Source organism: Neopelma chrysocephalum, unplaced genomic scaffold (genome assembly GCF_003984885.1).
Source record: "Neopelma chrysocephalum unplaced genomic scaffold, ASM398488v2 Primary Assembly neopelma1_76, whole genome shotgun sequence".
NCBI classification, from domain to species: Eukaryota; Metazoa; Chordata; class Aves; order Passeriformes; family Pipridae; genus Neopelma; species Neopelma chrysocephalum.
The window spans coordinates 5,031,121-5,047,257 of record NW_020897737.1 but is presented as its reverse complement, the minus strand read 5'-3'; the positions used below and the strand labels follow the sequence as shown (position 1 = coordinate 5,047,257).

The 16,137-nt window shown below is 41.0% G+C and overlaps 1 long non-coding RNA gene across 1 annotated transcript in view; it reads left to right on the top strand.

Annotated features, from left to right (window-relative positions):
- LOC113970209 overlaps positions 1-12,784 on the top strand; it is a 42,004-nt gene extending 29,220 nt beyond the window's left edge. The window contains exon 3 of the long non-coding RNA XR_003535077.1: positions 12,735-12,784. This is a non-coding gene — a long non-coding RNA (uncharacterized LOC113970209). The remainder of the gene's footprint in view (positions 1-12,734) is intronic.
- Positions 12,785-16,137: the final 3,353 nt, after the last annotated feature.

Here is a 16,137-nt window from a genome sequence, read left to right as displayed (position 1 = left end):
CCATGCTAGTGATGAACCGTGGGCTGCTGGGTGAGCTATCCAAATTGCTTGGCTGTACACATTACTTTGCCAGGTGTACACAAATCTGTTGTGAAACCACATTGGAATAAGGAAAGAAAACATTGGGGGGCTATTTCAGCCGAGGCACCTTGAAAGAAACATCTACGACATCTGACTCAAGTACCCAAAAACTAGCTCTTCCTTAAGAGAGAGAAAAGAGTAGATGCCCAAAGGCTCAACCATAGGAGGGTTGCCAGCTCTCAGGGTGAAATTTCTCTCTTCCTTAGGGCCAGCCTGAGGAAACAAGAAAATGCATAGGAAAAAGGACAAATTTCTTTGATCTTCTTTATTGCCTCCTTCTCAGTGTATGTCCTCTAAAGGGGGTGATACAGGAGACTAACTACTGAGGTTAATGTTCTGAAATTCTTCCTCACTGAAGGCTATTTTGTGTGGTTGAGGAGATGTTAATATCGGCAGTCAGTCACATACTCACAGGGGAAGATGCTGACCTTTTGAAGACTAAGGGGCTTAAGCCCCCGAATTCAACAGTCATGTGTTGCCTGAAATCCTCTCTTTTTATTTCAACCATCACAAGAATCTCAAAGGGATTGATTGCGACAAAACATTTGCAATATGAATGCAAGAAAATGTAAGTCTGCCTTAAAAAGGGATGCATCTCCCTATCTGTACTGATGTCTATTCAGAAACTTCCAGGGTTTAGGCAGATATTGGCAGCTTCTTTCAGCTGGGAGGACTCCAGGTGGTTACTGCTCTGCCCTGGGTTCTTTCAGAGCACTGCACCGTGGAGGAGCTCTGTTGCTCTGGGATGATGTGCTGCTGGAAAAGAGGCAAAACTGCTCTAGGCAGGCTCACAGTGCAACAGCCTAAAGGAAGATCTGGCTCGTACCTGAAATGTCTATTCCCTTCTGCCCTCCTGATGCTTCATCAATCATGTCACCTGTGTATCATGATTGTCAGCATGGAGAAAAAATATTTGGAGTTTTCTGGTTTCCTCTTACACTGGCAGAGTGGTTCTTTACTGGAAAAAAAAAAGGCTCTTTCATGGATTTCTTAACTCAGGAACAGCCAGCTGGAAGGGGACCCACAAAAATAAGCCCACTACAGTAAAAGTCTGTGAAGCTCTGCAATTTATACTGATATTTTTTACAGGAAGATAAATATGGAAATGTTAATCCACATTATTGTGGTTGCATAAGTTAGACAAAAAGGTGAAACACATTCAGAATAACCTATTTTTCATTCATGCAGACACCAGACCTGCTCTGGGTGCTCAGTGACAGTCTTCTCCAGGGCTGTGAAAGCTCCTGACTCCAGGAGAGTCAGTGGAACTCTTATGGCCCTGTTTACTGAAGACTACCCCTCATACAAGAAACAAAACCTGCATTCTTGATAGAAAAAGGCAGCCAAACCCAAACAAGACAGACTCCCAGCTCTTGAAGAGATCTTTAACACACCAAGAAGCAGCAGAATAAGGGCACAAGCATCCTCTCTTTCCCTCCTCACAAGCCATATCCAAACATTTAGAGGCACCATTAAAGTGCTTAAAGTGGTCAAGAGCAAGCTGGGGAAACTGAGCCTGTACTTTGTCTTCTTACCTCTTGCCTTACCTCTGGAGCATCACACCAGTGCAGCCTGAAGTGTCTGAGTCAAAAGTGAAGCTACTTCAGCATCAGCATCCTTCACCTTAAAACTACTGAACTGAGAACCTTCACATAAGAATCTATTTTTCTTCATCTGGGTGGCCTATGCCACACACTTACTTTGATGTTAAAATACTTGACCATTTTTTCTGCTACACAGGTAGACAGATTTTAGTTGAAATTTATGGGAAATATTGCTTTAATATTTTCAAAGTTTTCACAAACATATTATAAGATAAGCCACTGCTTGGACTGAAGCCAAATATAGCACATTAATAATTTTGGAACATTTCAAATATCAGAAATGTGTGAAATGAAGATTGCATTCAAAGTTTTTTTCCACTCTTTTGCCCATCCTCAAAGCCTTGAGCAAGGGAATAAGTTTAACTTCAAATGAGAACTTTAGTAGAATTCAATTTTAAATTCAGCAGTCACTAATGTTATTATACCCTTTCTGTGGTAAAGCTCAAATGCCTGGTTCTCTCTCGGTGATTCCCTGGCTGTAGGCAGCATTGACCATGTACTTTTCCAGAGATTAGAGATACAGGTACTTTCATAATACTGATTTGGTGGTGCATCTTTTTTGTTTCTTTCTTCCTTGACAGCAAAACTAGATTATCTTGTTCTGAGGATATCTGACAGTGGCTATTCCATGTCTGGCAGTCACTACAATCTAATTCTGCTGGACTTAATTACTATAATTTATGCCCTGTAGATGGTTTCCAAAAATAGAAGAAGGTATGATCCTTGCCCTACAAGGCTCACACAACAGACAGAGAATTAAGAAGACTGGCAGAAAGGGGAGAAAAAGTAGAAGCAGCACCAGCTACAGCAAGTACACAGAGAGAGATAAATTAGACCCAAATTAGTCCTTTGGTGTGATAGTGAGACTGAATAAGCAAGTTTATTAAAGGGAAAAAATATGATTCAACTAAAAGATAGAGATGCATGAATAGCTCTCAGAACAACATGCGGAACGGCAGCATCCTAATGGAATAAACTCCATACCGCAATTGAAAAAGCCTCTTCTGCAGTTCAAATCACTTATCTCTGGTGTTGCCCTGTGTGTGATCCAGCAAGTAACTGTCCTTCCTTAGGCACCACATCTTTAGTCAGCATCATTATAGCTGACTTCAAATGCATCATTATTTCATTTCCTTGTCATATCCCAAATTATTTTTAGAGGCTGGGCTCTCCACAAGTGATGAGGAAGCTGTGAGCTCATACCTTGATGTTCAAACCCCTCATCAGGGCTTGGATCACACTTCACCCTCCAGGCCTGATTCTGTTGTTGCTTGAGGATTTCCTGACAGAAAGGCAGACTTTTTGTAAGGCAGGGATATGGATGCTGCAAACCCCAGACCTGCTGCTTCTGTCAAGGCTTTCCATGTCACTTAGTACCTGCTGCTGCAGGCTCATGTGTGCTTCTGCAAATTTGCCTTCACCCTGCCCCTGTGATGTGTGGGCCCACTGCTGTTCCTCTCTGACAGATGACTGAAAAACTTGCTTGAGGTTTGTAGAGGAAAACTGCATGGAGCAGGCTTGAGCCTGGCTCTTCTGAGGTCTCATATGGAGGGAGATCATGCCTGGCTGAAGTAGCTGTGCAGAAGAATTGAGTGTCACAGATGTGAAGGTACTCCAGTGGTCACCCAGAAGTCTTATCCCTTTAAACTCTGGGTGCCATGCCCTAGGCTTTGCTGGTTGCTCTTGTGTTTTTCATTTCTACATCCTGAGTGTTTTCTGCTACTTAGGGAATTTCAGGCTTCACTCATCATGTTGTTTCCTGTGAATCTTTGCAGATGTGCCCTTGGTGGTGGTACAGCCACTTCCCATGGTCATGCATAGCACTTTTCACCTCATGGGACTCCTGGTGTCACCAGCTCAGGGAGTCTTGCTGCCTTCCTTGGCCTTTGGAACAGGCTGCTTTGGGAGAAAAGTCTGTATCATAAGGAGGCCTCCATGGACAGGGAAAAGATATCAATAAAGTAATTGATCAATTAGTTAATTGATAAAAGATATTAATAAAGTAATTTATTGCTCCAGTTCTGAAACCCCCCTGCAACCTTTACCCTAATTCATCACTTGCTTGCAAGTATGTCAGTGATTGACTCATCACATAAAGCCATGGAGTTTTCTCCTTTCCTTTGTGTGCAGGAATTTCTGGATAATCTGGGGACAGGATAAGGGACAGTGCTGATTTTGCTGTTACATCAAATCACTTGATTTATTTAGCGCTCTCTTTTGTGCATTGATTTCAGGAACAGTCTCCAGGCCTCCATATTAAAAAGCTGCTGCTCATGCTGTCTTTGTTCTTTGTTGCTTCATGGCTTTCAAGTCAGTGAAACATCTGGTCCAAAGGTACAAGCTGCTATTCCACAGTGAGCATACCAGTGATGGCCAGATGGAAATGTGCCACTGTAGCGGTGAATCTGCCTTGTATGGGAAGCTGTGGTTTGAGTGTGTTTCAAAATGGTTTTTTGTGGTCCCTGTGCTGGCTCGTGCTTTCTTCTTCCCAAAATCCCCCTTGGCCAGTTCTTATCTCTGTCTCAGGAATGTCCTGAGAAGATATCAAGAAGTCTTCTCATTGGACCTTTAACCCCTTCCTGCGATTGGGTGTCCTGTAAGCCCCCTGACCCAGTAATTGGTCACTCTCTGAATCCTCCAAAACCCTATAAATGTAACCACCCCATCAATAAACGCTCTCTCGCCTCCTCTCGAAGTCCCGTGTGCTGTCTGTGGCTGCCATGGGACCGTGTGGGTGGGGGGAGGGGTGAGCACCTAACCCCTCCATGCGTCCAGGACCCTGACGAAACCCCTGGAGCTGGAGTAACCCCTTCCCTATCCACCTCAAGCCTTCAGAAATGGAACCCCACAATGGGAGGAATGCACCCAGATGCCACCTTGTTGCGTTCCCTGCGTCCCCCCCGCTCACGTAGGTAATGCCACGTGAATTGCAGCTACAGCGTAATTTGTACCCCATAGCGGTGGGGTGAGAGCTGCTGTGTTTGAGAAGCGAGCTGAGGGCACAGCATCCCGTGGGCAGCTACCTCGAGGAGCAATGGGAATTAAGGCATTCAGCAAATGCGTGCTTTCCCTCGCCGTTGACTTAGCGTGTGTGTGGGTGTGTATGCTGTAGGTGTCTCAGACTTGTTAATAAAGCTAAGAATATGAATAATACTTAATTGCTATTGCATGATGCTTCTGCCACTGCAGTTCATTTGTAGCAGTGGTTGGGTGAGAGGGGGGATGCTATGGATGCACAAAACCTTCATCCTCCTACCATCTTTACTTTTGGCTTCCATTCACTGGGAACCAAACAAATTACAGCGTTTTAACTGGAGGATATTTTGACCAAAGTATTTATTTAGAAAGACAAAGATGTCTGTATGATTAAGTAGACACAAAAAAGGAATTAAAAATTAATATGTTTGCTTATGGGGCATGTTCCACTGATGGTAGTGCTGCTCAATATCAGTTTAAGGTTATGTCTTTCTTAATATGGCATATATTTTCATACAGCTTTTTTATGCAAGAGGAATGTTCTTTTATTTATCATTTAGATAAATAAATAAATAATTAAATAAATAATAAAAAAAAGAGAATATTTGCATTTACAGTTTCTTACTGTAAGTTTGCCATGATAGAAGGCTATAAAACACTTCTCTGGCGTAAAGAAGAGAGTGACCAAAAAAATAGCTTTCCAGAAAAAATAAATGGCGAGGAGAAAGTACACTAAGCTAAGACTTCACCAAAAGCACAAAGCACCACGGACATGTGTCTGGCTACAAGTACAAAGCACAAACACAAAGCACTCTGATTAGTCAACTAATCTGCTTCCTAGGTTTATTAATCATGACAAGAAAATGTAATAGAGAACAAAATCAAGGTATTTGTAAAACACTAAAGGTGAAACTGCTTGCTGTTTACAACCAGTGATTTTTATGGTGGTTTCATGAAGATTGCCTGTCTCTATCCAAAGCAGAATCAAAAAAAAAGAAAAAAAAATAAATAAGAAATGGTGCATTGTGATCACAATCCTAGGCTGTTTATATGTATGCTTCAAATTAAGGGTTTGGTGTCATGGAAACAGCTTCTTCATTTGGAAAGCTCTGCAGCAGTGTGAGAAGGAAAGGACTGGAGAGGGGGAGAGGAAGAGGGAGCACAGGAGTGCCGCTTTGCAGCCTTCCCAACATCACCGGCTCCCTCCTTTCCCCAGAGACAATGGAGAGAACAGGAGTGCAGGGCTCCCATGCTGCTTGCCTTACTTTGTTCTGGAATAATGCAAATCATTCCCCCTTTGCTGGCTGTCATCTGCAAGCATGCATGTGTCTTATTTTGTAGTTAATGCAAAGTGTAGTTCTAAATACTTTTTAAGGGAATTTCCTGTACTGAAGGAATGTGTATATATTTATATGGATGTGTCATGTATTTTTTTATATGGACTTTACCTAAAACCACTATTTATCCACTAAAGCAAATGAGGCAGAACCTCTGTTAATACTGTTTTTTCAGTTCTGCTTGTGTACATACATGCATAGTATGTTTTGTATAATTTTAGTGCTAAAAAGACATATCTTATTGCTCTACATCAAAAGAAAGCAGTCATTTGTGTAAAGAGCTTCTAAAACATACCAGAAGAGAAATCTCTCCAATGAATACAGGATTACAATAGATGGTTGGGAATTAACACCACCACTTGCATTGTCCTGGCTTCGATGCCAATTTATGCTCATTTTGTGGGCACAATTCAGATTACTCAGTAATTGATTACATTAAGCCGTAGCAGGAGAGCATAAGAGAGACTGAATGAAGGGCATGTACTATATTTCTGCTGTGTTGCTGTCATGCACATCATGAAGGAACAGAAACAGACCAATCCTATACAACAGATTTATTTTTAAAGCACAGTAAAGCTGGATCTAAGATCCTATGGTGGGATCATGTGAAGCCAGTGGAGTTAGCCAGTTACCTTCTCCTTCACAAAGCTCAGGCTGGCATTATGGAAATGTCTGGTCATGAGGCAGTGTGAATCCTTCTCTCCTTTCACAGTGAGGCTAAATGTGTCCTTTCCTTGAGCTGCTCGATGAAAGTGCTGCTCTGCTCTCCACCTAACCCTCTAATCTAGCTAGATGTAAAAATTTTGGTGATGTAGCCAGGGCATTTTGTGATGGTGCCTAGATCCTGGGAGACCTGTTAGAAAAGTGATTTAATATCAAAACCAGAACTGAGCTATTTCCCCAGCCCAGGAAGAAAGAGCCAACCACACCAAAGCAGGGGTTGAGCTTGGGGCCACAGTATCTTTGGAGAGGGAAGACTGACCGGAGAGCTGCTTGCTGCCTACTCAAGTGGGCAGCTCCAGAGGGAATGGGGGTGGATGCAGGGCACCCACCTGGTATGGACATGGTTTATAACCAGCTTGCACTGTGCTTGTTCCCCTCCCCGTGCTCACCCCTGGACAGTGGCTGGCCAGGCTGGCGGTGACTGCTTGTGGTTTGCCTTCCTGGCAGGGAGGAGTTTCTGTGCCCACTTCCTGATCTCACTCTACCAATCTGGGCATGCGGAAGAGGAAGAAAGAAGTTGCAGGAAAAAAAGCAAGTGTATTTACATGAAACAGATCACTTTGTTTTAATGCTGTCATTTACATTCCCTATACCTGAAAGAAATGATGTTTCTGTGAGCATCAGGACTGACAAAAGAGTAGTCAGGTTTTTTGTGTGTGGTTTTCTTTTCTTTGTAATAATACACAGTTTAAGAAAGATGCTAAACGAAACACCTGCCCTCTCAACCAATCTGGGAGACAGAGAGGCTGCAGTTCTGCCCACCCTCGCTACAGTTCCTGCACCAGCACAGGTGTCTCCCTGTTGATGCTGCAGAAAGGATGTTTTGGGAGCATGAATTCTGGTGCAGCAAAATCAACACGCAACTTTGGCAATGAAGTTCCACAAAAAAGAGTTTGATGTTGCTGTGAGAGGTGCTCAGCACTGCCATGGCACCATCTATTGGGAAGACACTACCTAACAAAAAGGAGCTCATTCTTGTCTGCCGTGGAGAAATAGGTGTGTGAAAAAAACTGGAGGTGGAATGGCAACCTTGAGAAAAGTGCTAAATTCTCAGAGAAAAAAGTCTTACTAATGCAGAGAAAAAAAAAGACCCTTCAAAATTATAGAAATTTTACTGTGTTAGAATAGCTTAATAGGTAAGGTAGAAAAGCTTGAAATTTCTTTATTCAGAACCAGGCAATGGAGTGTAGTTTAGTTGAATAGTTATGCTTCAGACTTTCATTCTCTTTGTTATCAAAGCAACATGAAAGGCGTAGATGCTTGGGCAAAAGAGAAATGACTGTGCAACCTTTCTTCTCCTTGAGTTGTGCCTTTGTGCATGACTTATTACAGTGTTTTCAAAGGTACTGAGGAACAGGATGAAGAAGTGTGCATTTACATTAGTGGTTTTGTTCAGATCAGGAATGCATTTTGAAACGACTCGTCCAGTTGCCTGGACTAATGTCATTTGATTTGCATTACTGAGTTGTCTCAGGGCTCATGAACTCAGCTCCTACTGGATGAAATGGAGACCAGCACTCCCACCACTAATCCAGCTCATTAGATCAGACTGGAGCATGCCTGAAGTAAACCTCCCCTCTCCGCTCTCCTGTTTTTTTAAATAACATGGCATTAAGTCCTCAGCACTAACTGTTTGTCTCCACATGTTTCTTCTAATGGCAGTGTAGGCACAGCCTTAAGCTACAGAAATGGCTTCATTGCTACCCAGAGCTCCCTATCTACATCTTTGGAAGATCTGTGGCTTCCGCTCATTCAGAGAAGAGATAGTATGTGCCTGGTAAGGTTTTTTTTGCAGGAGAAAACAGCTGTTTAAATAGCAATTATTATTGGTAAGTGTGCATGGTACAACCTATTGCTGTCTTTCTCCTGAATATGCAATGCACAAAATTCCCATGAGAGGCAGGGTCATTAAGGAGCTACCTAGATACATATGCTTTTGCAAGTCTTTCATCTAACTCAGAGGTGGGAATGCAAATTTTGAAACTTGGGGACATCCTGTGGCTTTGTAACACTCTCCAGGAGAGATGTGCTCATTGAGATGAATAGCTCTCACTCATTCATATTCCTCGTTTACTCATGTAACATTTATAATATGGGTAATGTTCCTCCTTTTATAATAGCTCAGTGTGAGTTACAGGAAGAACTTAAAACTATACTTCATTGTACTTATCTGTTTCAGATGAGGCTTGCAGACCTGTGCAAGGGGCAGAGCAATGCTGCTCCATTGCAGTGGGAGCCCAGGGAATACTGAGCTGAAGGCAGACGTGAACACTGGATTTCCTCAGCATGCACAGAGGGATAACAGAGGAGGTGGGGACTCAGGCCTACCTGATCTTCTGTTCCTGATCTCCCCAGATGCTTTGGTTTGCTCTGACAGTCAATTAAAACCCTCGAGGTTCTGCCTCCCATCTCTTTTATCCCTTTCTTGGCTCCTGGGAGCTAGCAGAAGCTGGCTCTGGTGATGCAGGGAGACCACATCACTTGAGCTGTGGGCTTCTTGCTCCTACTTCACAGGAGTCTGGCTCTCCATTATTTTTGACATGTAGGGGTACATGGTTTGCAAACTCATAGCATGTGACAGGGTGGTTGCTAAGAATGTAACATTTTTCACGCAAGAGGGCACAAACAGCTGTTGTATCTCAAAGGACACCGCTCTTGTGCCATACAGTGGGATGGCTGGACTTGATGATCTTAGAGATCTTTTCCAACCTTAATGATTCTATAATGATTCTATGTTTAAAACAAAGGATTCAGGTGCTGCCCTGTTTCTCTCTCAAGCTCTGCCCTGCTATCCTCCATCTCACCGAAGATGTGCATTTTTACATCAATACCAACAACAAATATCCTAGTAGATGTCATGCAGTCCTTGAGTTTCTTCTTTGTTGGGATGTGAACTCTGCTTCAGAGTAGTGTTTTCTGTATTGTGATTTTTTTTTTATTTTTCTCAAAGTTGATTTTTTTTGTCTGTCTGATTTTGGAGGCAGATGATGGCTGCTTCATGGTATCAAAGCCTGTGAAGAAGTTTCTTACAAAGTCTTTTTAGACATAAAAATTTTAATAAGTACTTTTCACACTTTAATAAGTATTTTAATAGGTACTTTTTTGAGAGTCCTGCTTGCTTCAATAGCTGTAGCACAAAGACTTGAAGAAGATATATCTGAATTAGTGGCAGTCATTAAAATAGTTTTTTAAACTATAGAACGAGAGCTTTCTTAAGTTACAGTGGGATGTCAGGAGGGAAAACGCTTAGTACTGGTGACAGAAACAGCAAGAGAGGAGAGAGAAAGGAAAAATAAAGCACCAGTGATAAAACCTAGCAAGTTTGTTGAAAAACTGCTGCTTAATCCTTACAGTAGAATTTTAAGTTCATCTCTAGGACTATAAAGGTTGAGCACATAAAAATAATTTACAAAAAAATATCCACCTGGTTCTTCTCAAGACAAAAAGGAATGACTTGGCCAGCTTCATTGCCAGGCCTGTATACACTGGGAAGTCAATATAAGGAAAGTAAATAGAAAAAAATGTAGACAAGACTTTGAGCAATTGACCTGGGTCAGGAAGGAGTGAGGAGGAGCATGGGATGGGACTGGCATGGTGCTGCTGCTTGGGAAGAAGGCTTTTGTTTTCATCTGCATGCCACATTGTTAAGGCACGCGTGGGGAATACTTCTGACATGACTGAATGTGGTGGCTTGACATACTCCACTGGCCTCTGTCTTAGCAAAAATACAGGAACATTTTCTATTCTGAAACAGAGAAATAACATCCATCTTTCTTTCCATCTACTTGAATAGCAGTCAGGTTGGACCCTAAATATTTTAAATAACTTTGTGCTGAATTTCAGCACGAGCTTGGTCAAAATTAAAATGTTTAACTTGGAAATGGAAAGGAAGGCATGGGGGAGGGCATAAATGACAACTGGGGAAAAAAGACCAGTCAACAAGTTATTATTCTCATCTTCCCTTTCAGTTTTTATTACATATCACCCGATACCTAGGAGGGATCAGTTTGCTGTTGAGGACTGTAGGGAACACCTGAAAACAAAGAACAATAACTGAAATGCAGAAACCCTGTAGCACATGAATTCAAGATCTTGCTGTAGCCGCAGTGTTTATTTTTCTGTAAGTGGCTTGAACGATGGCACTGCTATCAAGTGCAGAATCTCAAGATCTGTAAACAGCAGTAAATAACGAAGGATGATGCAGACAACTGTAGATGCTTAGATAATCTACATTTTACCAACTTTGGTAAAAAAAATATTCAAGGAAGATATTTCAGCAGAAGAAATCCAGCAAAATGCAATGTGATGCAACAAAACACATGATTCAAAGAACATAACTGAATATTTTAAAAGATGAGCTGTTTTCTAGACTAAAGAAGCACTGATTAGCTTGCCATGCAGGGAAATTACTAGACCTGATCTGAGTTAGTAAGGCTAGCTCACGTTTTTCCCCAAAATAATTGAAGCATATCTGGAAAGTGCTAAGAATTTGCTGATTTAAGAAAACTAAATGTTTTGCTCAATTCCAATTTTAGTTGCTCCAATTCAAATGCAAAAAGCAACTTAGGCCAGTGTATGCCTTTGGAAAAGGAAGGAAGTAGTTCCGGAGAGTTATGTAGGAAAAATTCAGATTTGGCTTGATTATAAAAAACTTATTGAGAGAAATGTGTACATTTATCAGACTAAATTGAAAAGATGGAAAAATAATGAAAGAATTTTACTGTGCCATAGTGGGTTTTTCTATAAATTTGCACTGTGTGTTTTTTTTTTTTAATCAATGTTTTAATTTTGGGGGTGCTTTGTCAGACTGTGTGTGTGCATACAAATGACAGGGAGAAGAAACTTCAAGTGCCTAGAATTGGCAAGCTTAATTTAATTTTTTTTAAACAATCAGTGCTGGTGGTGATGGTAGTAGTTCTCTTTCTGTGTACTCTTTCTAACATGACTCATTTGTTTGTGATTAAAAATTTAAAAAGCCACTTCAGGCATCCTGTGAGGGTTTTCTGCAAATCCCTGTATGTGTGTCAATGGGCTCATATGCAATTTGAGCTCAAAAAACGCCTTTGTAAATCTGCCTTCTGGCATCTAGGATGTTAATAAAAGACGAGGTCATGGCCAAAATTTGCCTTTTCTATCATTGCTGCTGTAAATGGGAGATGAGCTTGTACTCTCAGAGCAGAATTTGTCCTTTAATTGGTGTTGGCTCATCCTGTGTGATCATGAAATATTACAGTAACACATGAGGTTTTTATTGTAATTCCTTTGCAATGGACATTCTTGCTTTTTCTTCCTTCCCTGTAGATTGTTGTTTATCAACTCTGCGCAAAGGAGAATACCATTTACTCTGTAATGAAAATTCTTTCTCTTCCCTGATGAGTGGACGCATCAAGATTTGCTAATTCATGTTTATCTCAGCTATTTGGAAACAGTGGAAACACTTCTGCTAAACCCAGCTTCTCCATCCATGTTTTTCTTTGGCTTTATTCATAGGACAATCTGAGATTTTTTCTATGCATTAGAAAGGTTTTCATTAAACCTCTTCCTCATTTTGTGATCTAAATCTGAAAGTTCTCAGCCAAACCAACCATTTTGGTTCAGGACCTTGCTCTTCTCTTTCAAAGGATGAGGAGATATAGAAAGGTCACTTCAGTCAGCTACTTTTTTTACACACAGGTCCCTTGTGGGACTCCCCAGAGAGTTTTTTGGGTATGTATTTCAGACTACTGAGAAAGTCAAAAGGGGACTAGCGTATCCACAGTATGGAGGAGGAGAAATCGATACTTTAGGAAGGCTGAAGGCAAGACTGGGAAGTCAAGGGGGATAAGCAGATATTTTGATAGATACTGCTGTCTGCTTCTCATCTGTGGTTATGTGTGCCATTTTGTACTTAATTTCACATCTGGTTCTGTTTTTGGAGCCTGAGGTAAAAAGGCTGTTCTATACTGGAAGTGTTTAGAATTGATCACTCCATTTTTTTATTTTTTTCATTGTACAATGGTGTATGTTAATTTAGGATGAAGACTGCGCTAGCATGACTATGCTGAATTTTCTCAGGGGCAAACTGCTGCATACACCTGAAGCCACACTGAAAATCAACGTGGAAATCAAAGTCAGGACAAGGCAATTTGCTTTATGAGCAGGGTGATTCACCAGAAGCAAATGAAAGATCCAGGAGAATCAGTCTAATGTCAGCAGAAGATTAGTAACACATGAGGATTTCTCATAAAAATCCAGTTCTGACTAAATGTTTTTGTTGTAAACAACTGCTGCTGAAATGATACATGAGAAGAAACACCCTACTTCATTACAATGCTTGGAGTCTTTCTCTTTTCACAATATAAATGCACCAATTTTCTTTGGCTTTTATAGCTCTGGCAGATAAAGTGTAGAGGGTAGCTTGAAGGATCACCTAGTTTAACCTTTATTAGCACATGAATGCATGAAACAGTATTAAATAGAAAATAGAAATGCCTCAAGATCATATCAAGTGCTCGGTTTGTATTTACAGATTGGGCTGTAATTTGTGAAGATACTGGGTGACAGGTCTTTGTCTCCTTGGCTGTTAAAAAGAAGAGGTTGGAATTCTAGAGCTAATAAAGCAAGGAAGAACCTCTATTTCATTGCTTTGATTTTTTTACTTTTTTTTCCCCTTTAAATATATTTAACACTTTCACTCTCTCCTGGAATAAAAAATTGTAAATTCTAAGTGTGTCATTTGGCTTTCATGACATTTTATTCAGTGTCAGAATGTCAGAATGTGACAATGCTCATTTGTTTCTACCCATCGACATGATAAATATGGAAGTATGAAGTATAAATCTTTTTCTGGAGATGCTGCCGAATTAAAACCCTATTATAATTTTCCTTAAAATGGAAAGTTGTGAGTTGAACACTGTGAAAACATGCAGTAAATACCCAGATTTTTTCCATTTGTTCTTGTATACTGGGCTTTTGAAATGAACCTGTTGGGTTGAATAAGTATTCTTTATACTGAGATTTGGCTGGTGTGAGTAGGTTCTAGTGAGGACATTCACATACACAAATTCCAGTTATTTTGTAAAATTCACTGGTAAGCTTTTTCCTTCCTCTAAGAACCCGAAAAGACAGATGTAAAAGAGTAGAAAGGGTTCCCCTATCAGCCAAAGCACATCAGTTTGCAACTCACACACAATCTAGAGGTGCTGAATAGAAGATTCCTGCAGTAGACACCAGAAACTCATTTTCCATGGGATATAAGGAGGCATTTTCCCTTTCAGTTCAAATTCCATTTGCTACAAATAATTTAGCTTTCTGCACTTTCTAATTGTGCATGAACAAAAATGAAAGGGTGGCCTATAAATAAACTTTACCGGAAGCTACAAGCAGATTGGCCAAATGTAGCTTTGTAGAGGCAATAGATGTCGAAGAGTTTGTGTGCAAACCAGGTTCAACTGCTTCTAATCCATATTCTGCTGCAATTTAATATCCACATTCCCCTGCTCCACCGAAGTCTCTATGTTCTTCATCCCTGCTTTTCTTCCTCGTGCTCCAGGCTGCAGGGGCTGAGGGCAGTGAGCCGTGAAGCTTCCTGCTGTTGCTGTTTCCATTGCAAAGGGCAGGAAATCTCTGTGTTGGAGTACGGAGATGAGTGGGGCCTCCCAATTTGGGAAGGGGTAAAAGAGGCACACACAACAGAACTAGGAGAAGGGTGGGGTCAACTGGAGTGCCTGAGGGGTCCCTGCTGGGACCACCAGTATTTTTGGAAGGATTGTGGTAGCAGGTCCTTGCCACATTTCCCAAGTGAGTGCATCTAATCACAACTGTCACTTACTCAGATAGATGGAAAAGATTTGGGATTTTTTGTTGCCCAACATCCAATTTCCCTCATAGAGCCACATAGCTCATAGCAGAACTTTCTGTTTTGTGTTAAAAAAAAGGGTCTTTTGCCTTGTTAGAGGCTCTCTAAGAAAGCTCTGCACTCTCCTGCTCATTGAGGCTTCTGGCAGGGTGACACAAGCAAGGTTGTTTTTGGTGGGTTTGCTCTGCATTGTGGCGGGAAGGGAAGCAGTTGGGGGGTGGTGGCTCTGGACACCAGGGCCAGAGGGAGGGGGCTGGATCACTGATGGCAGCCAGTGCTCAGGTTGATGTGGTCACCTCTGGGGCTTCACATTCAGCATGTTGAGCTTTCTGTCCTCTCAAAATTGCTCAGATGAAAAACACTCTAATGGGAACTTGACCTTTTCCTTCCTGGTCACAGGAAGTCTGGGAAAAACAATAAACTTCTATCAAAATTGTCATTTTCTTGAGAAAAGGTCACAATTGTTTAAAAAAAGAGGATTTTTTTGGTTTGTTTTTACTGGTTGGTTTTGTTGTTAAATTATTTCAGGAGGGGAGTGCAAAAACCCAGCTTTTTCAAGGCATGGACAGTCTACTATAAATTGAAGGGATATGGGAGTGGGCTGGGCACTCCATGGGAGTTGTAAGCTTTGATTAAAAAACAGATTTCTTTGTTTCTATCAAATCAGTTATTAGCCAGTTCAGGACTTTCACCTTGTCTTCAACAAATGGTTAGTGAATGCCCCCTCCCCACCCCCCCCCATGGTTTTTTTATATTAAAGAAAAAAGCCCAGGAGAGGTTATATCCATGACCTTGGCTTTGCAGGCTGGGAGCCTCAGAAAGAGTCCTGTGTGAACAGGTCCCATCATACTTCTCTCATGACCTGGTTAAGAAGGCCTTTCATATAGCATTGAAGAATGGGAGAAACTGTCAGAAATTTTGTTTAATGGTTGACTGCTGAAAGTCTGAATTTTGAGAGTAAAATAAACTCAGAGCCACTGAGAAGCCACAAAATGTTCATTTTTTGCATGTTTTCACTTTCTCTGTTTTGACCTTGTCAATGTAGAAGGTCTTAAATAAAGCACAGAACTCAAAACAGAGGCTTTTTGGGAGTAATTTTTAATTACTTAGCACTTAGAGCCTAAATTACTCTTTTTGTTGAAAAACCTCACAAATGTCAGGTTTTAAAAAGAGAGTATGTGGTAAACGTTTGAGGGTGATACCACATGTTTCGCATGTTAAACAACACAATAAAACATAATGCAGTTTAACTACGGCATAGCAACAGGTCTTCCAAAATTAACTGTGCTAGTTGCAAATGAATATCACTGATTTCTTTCAAACTAGGCAGGAGCACAAAAGTGTTTTAACCAAGGTCCAGAGAGGAAAAGAACCCTTAGATGATTTATAAATATACAAGAAAAATATAGGATGATAGGAGGGTTTTTCAAAGTCTTTTTTTTTATTTTTTGAGAATTTTTCTTCTCTCAAGTTGTCTATTAACGATGTGGCTCACATGAGGATTCAATGATCTTACAAGTCTTTTCCAACCCAAAGGATTCTATGATTCTGTGAGCATCTAGTCTTGTCAGAGGGATCT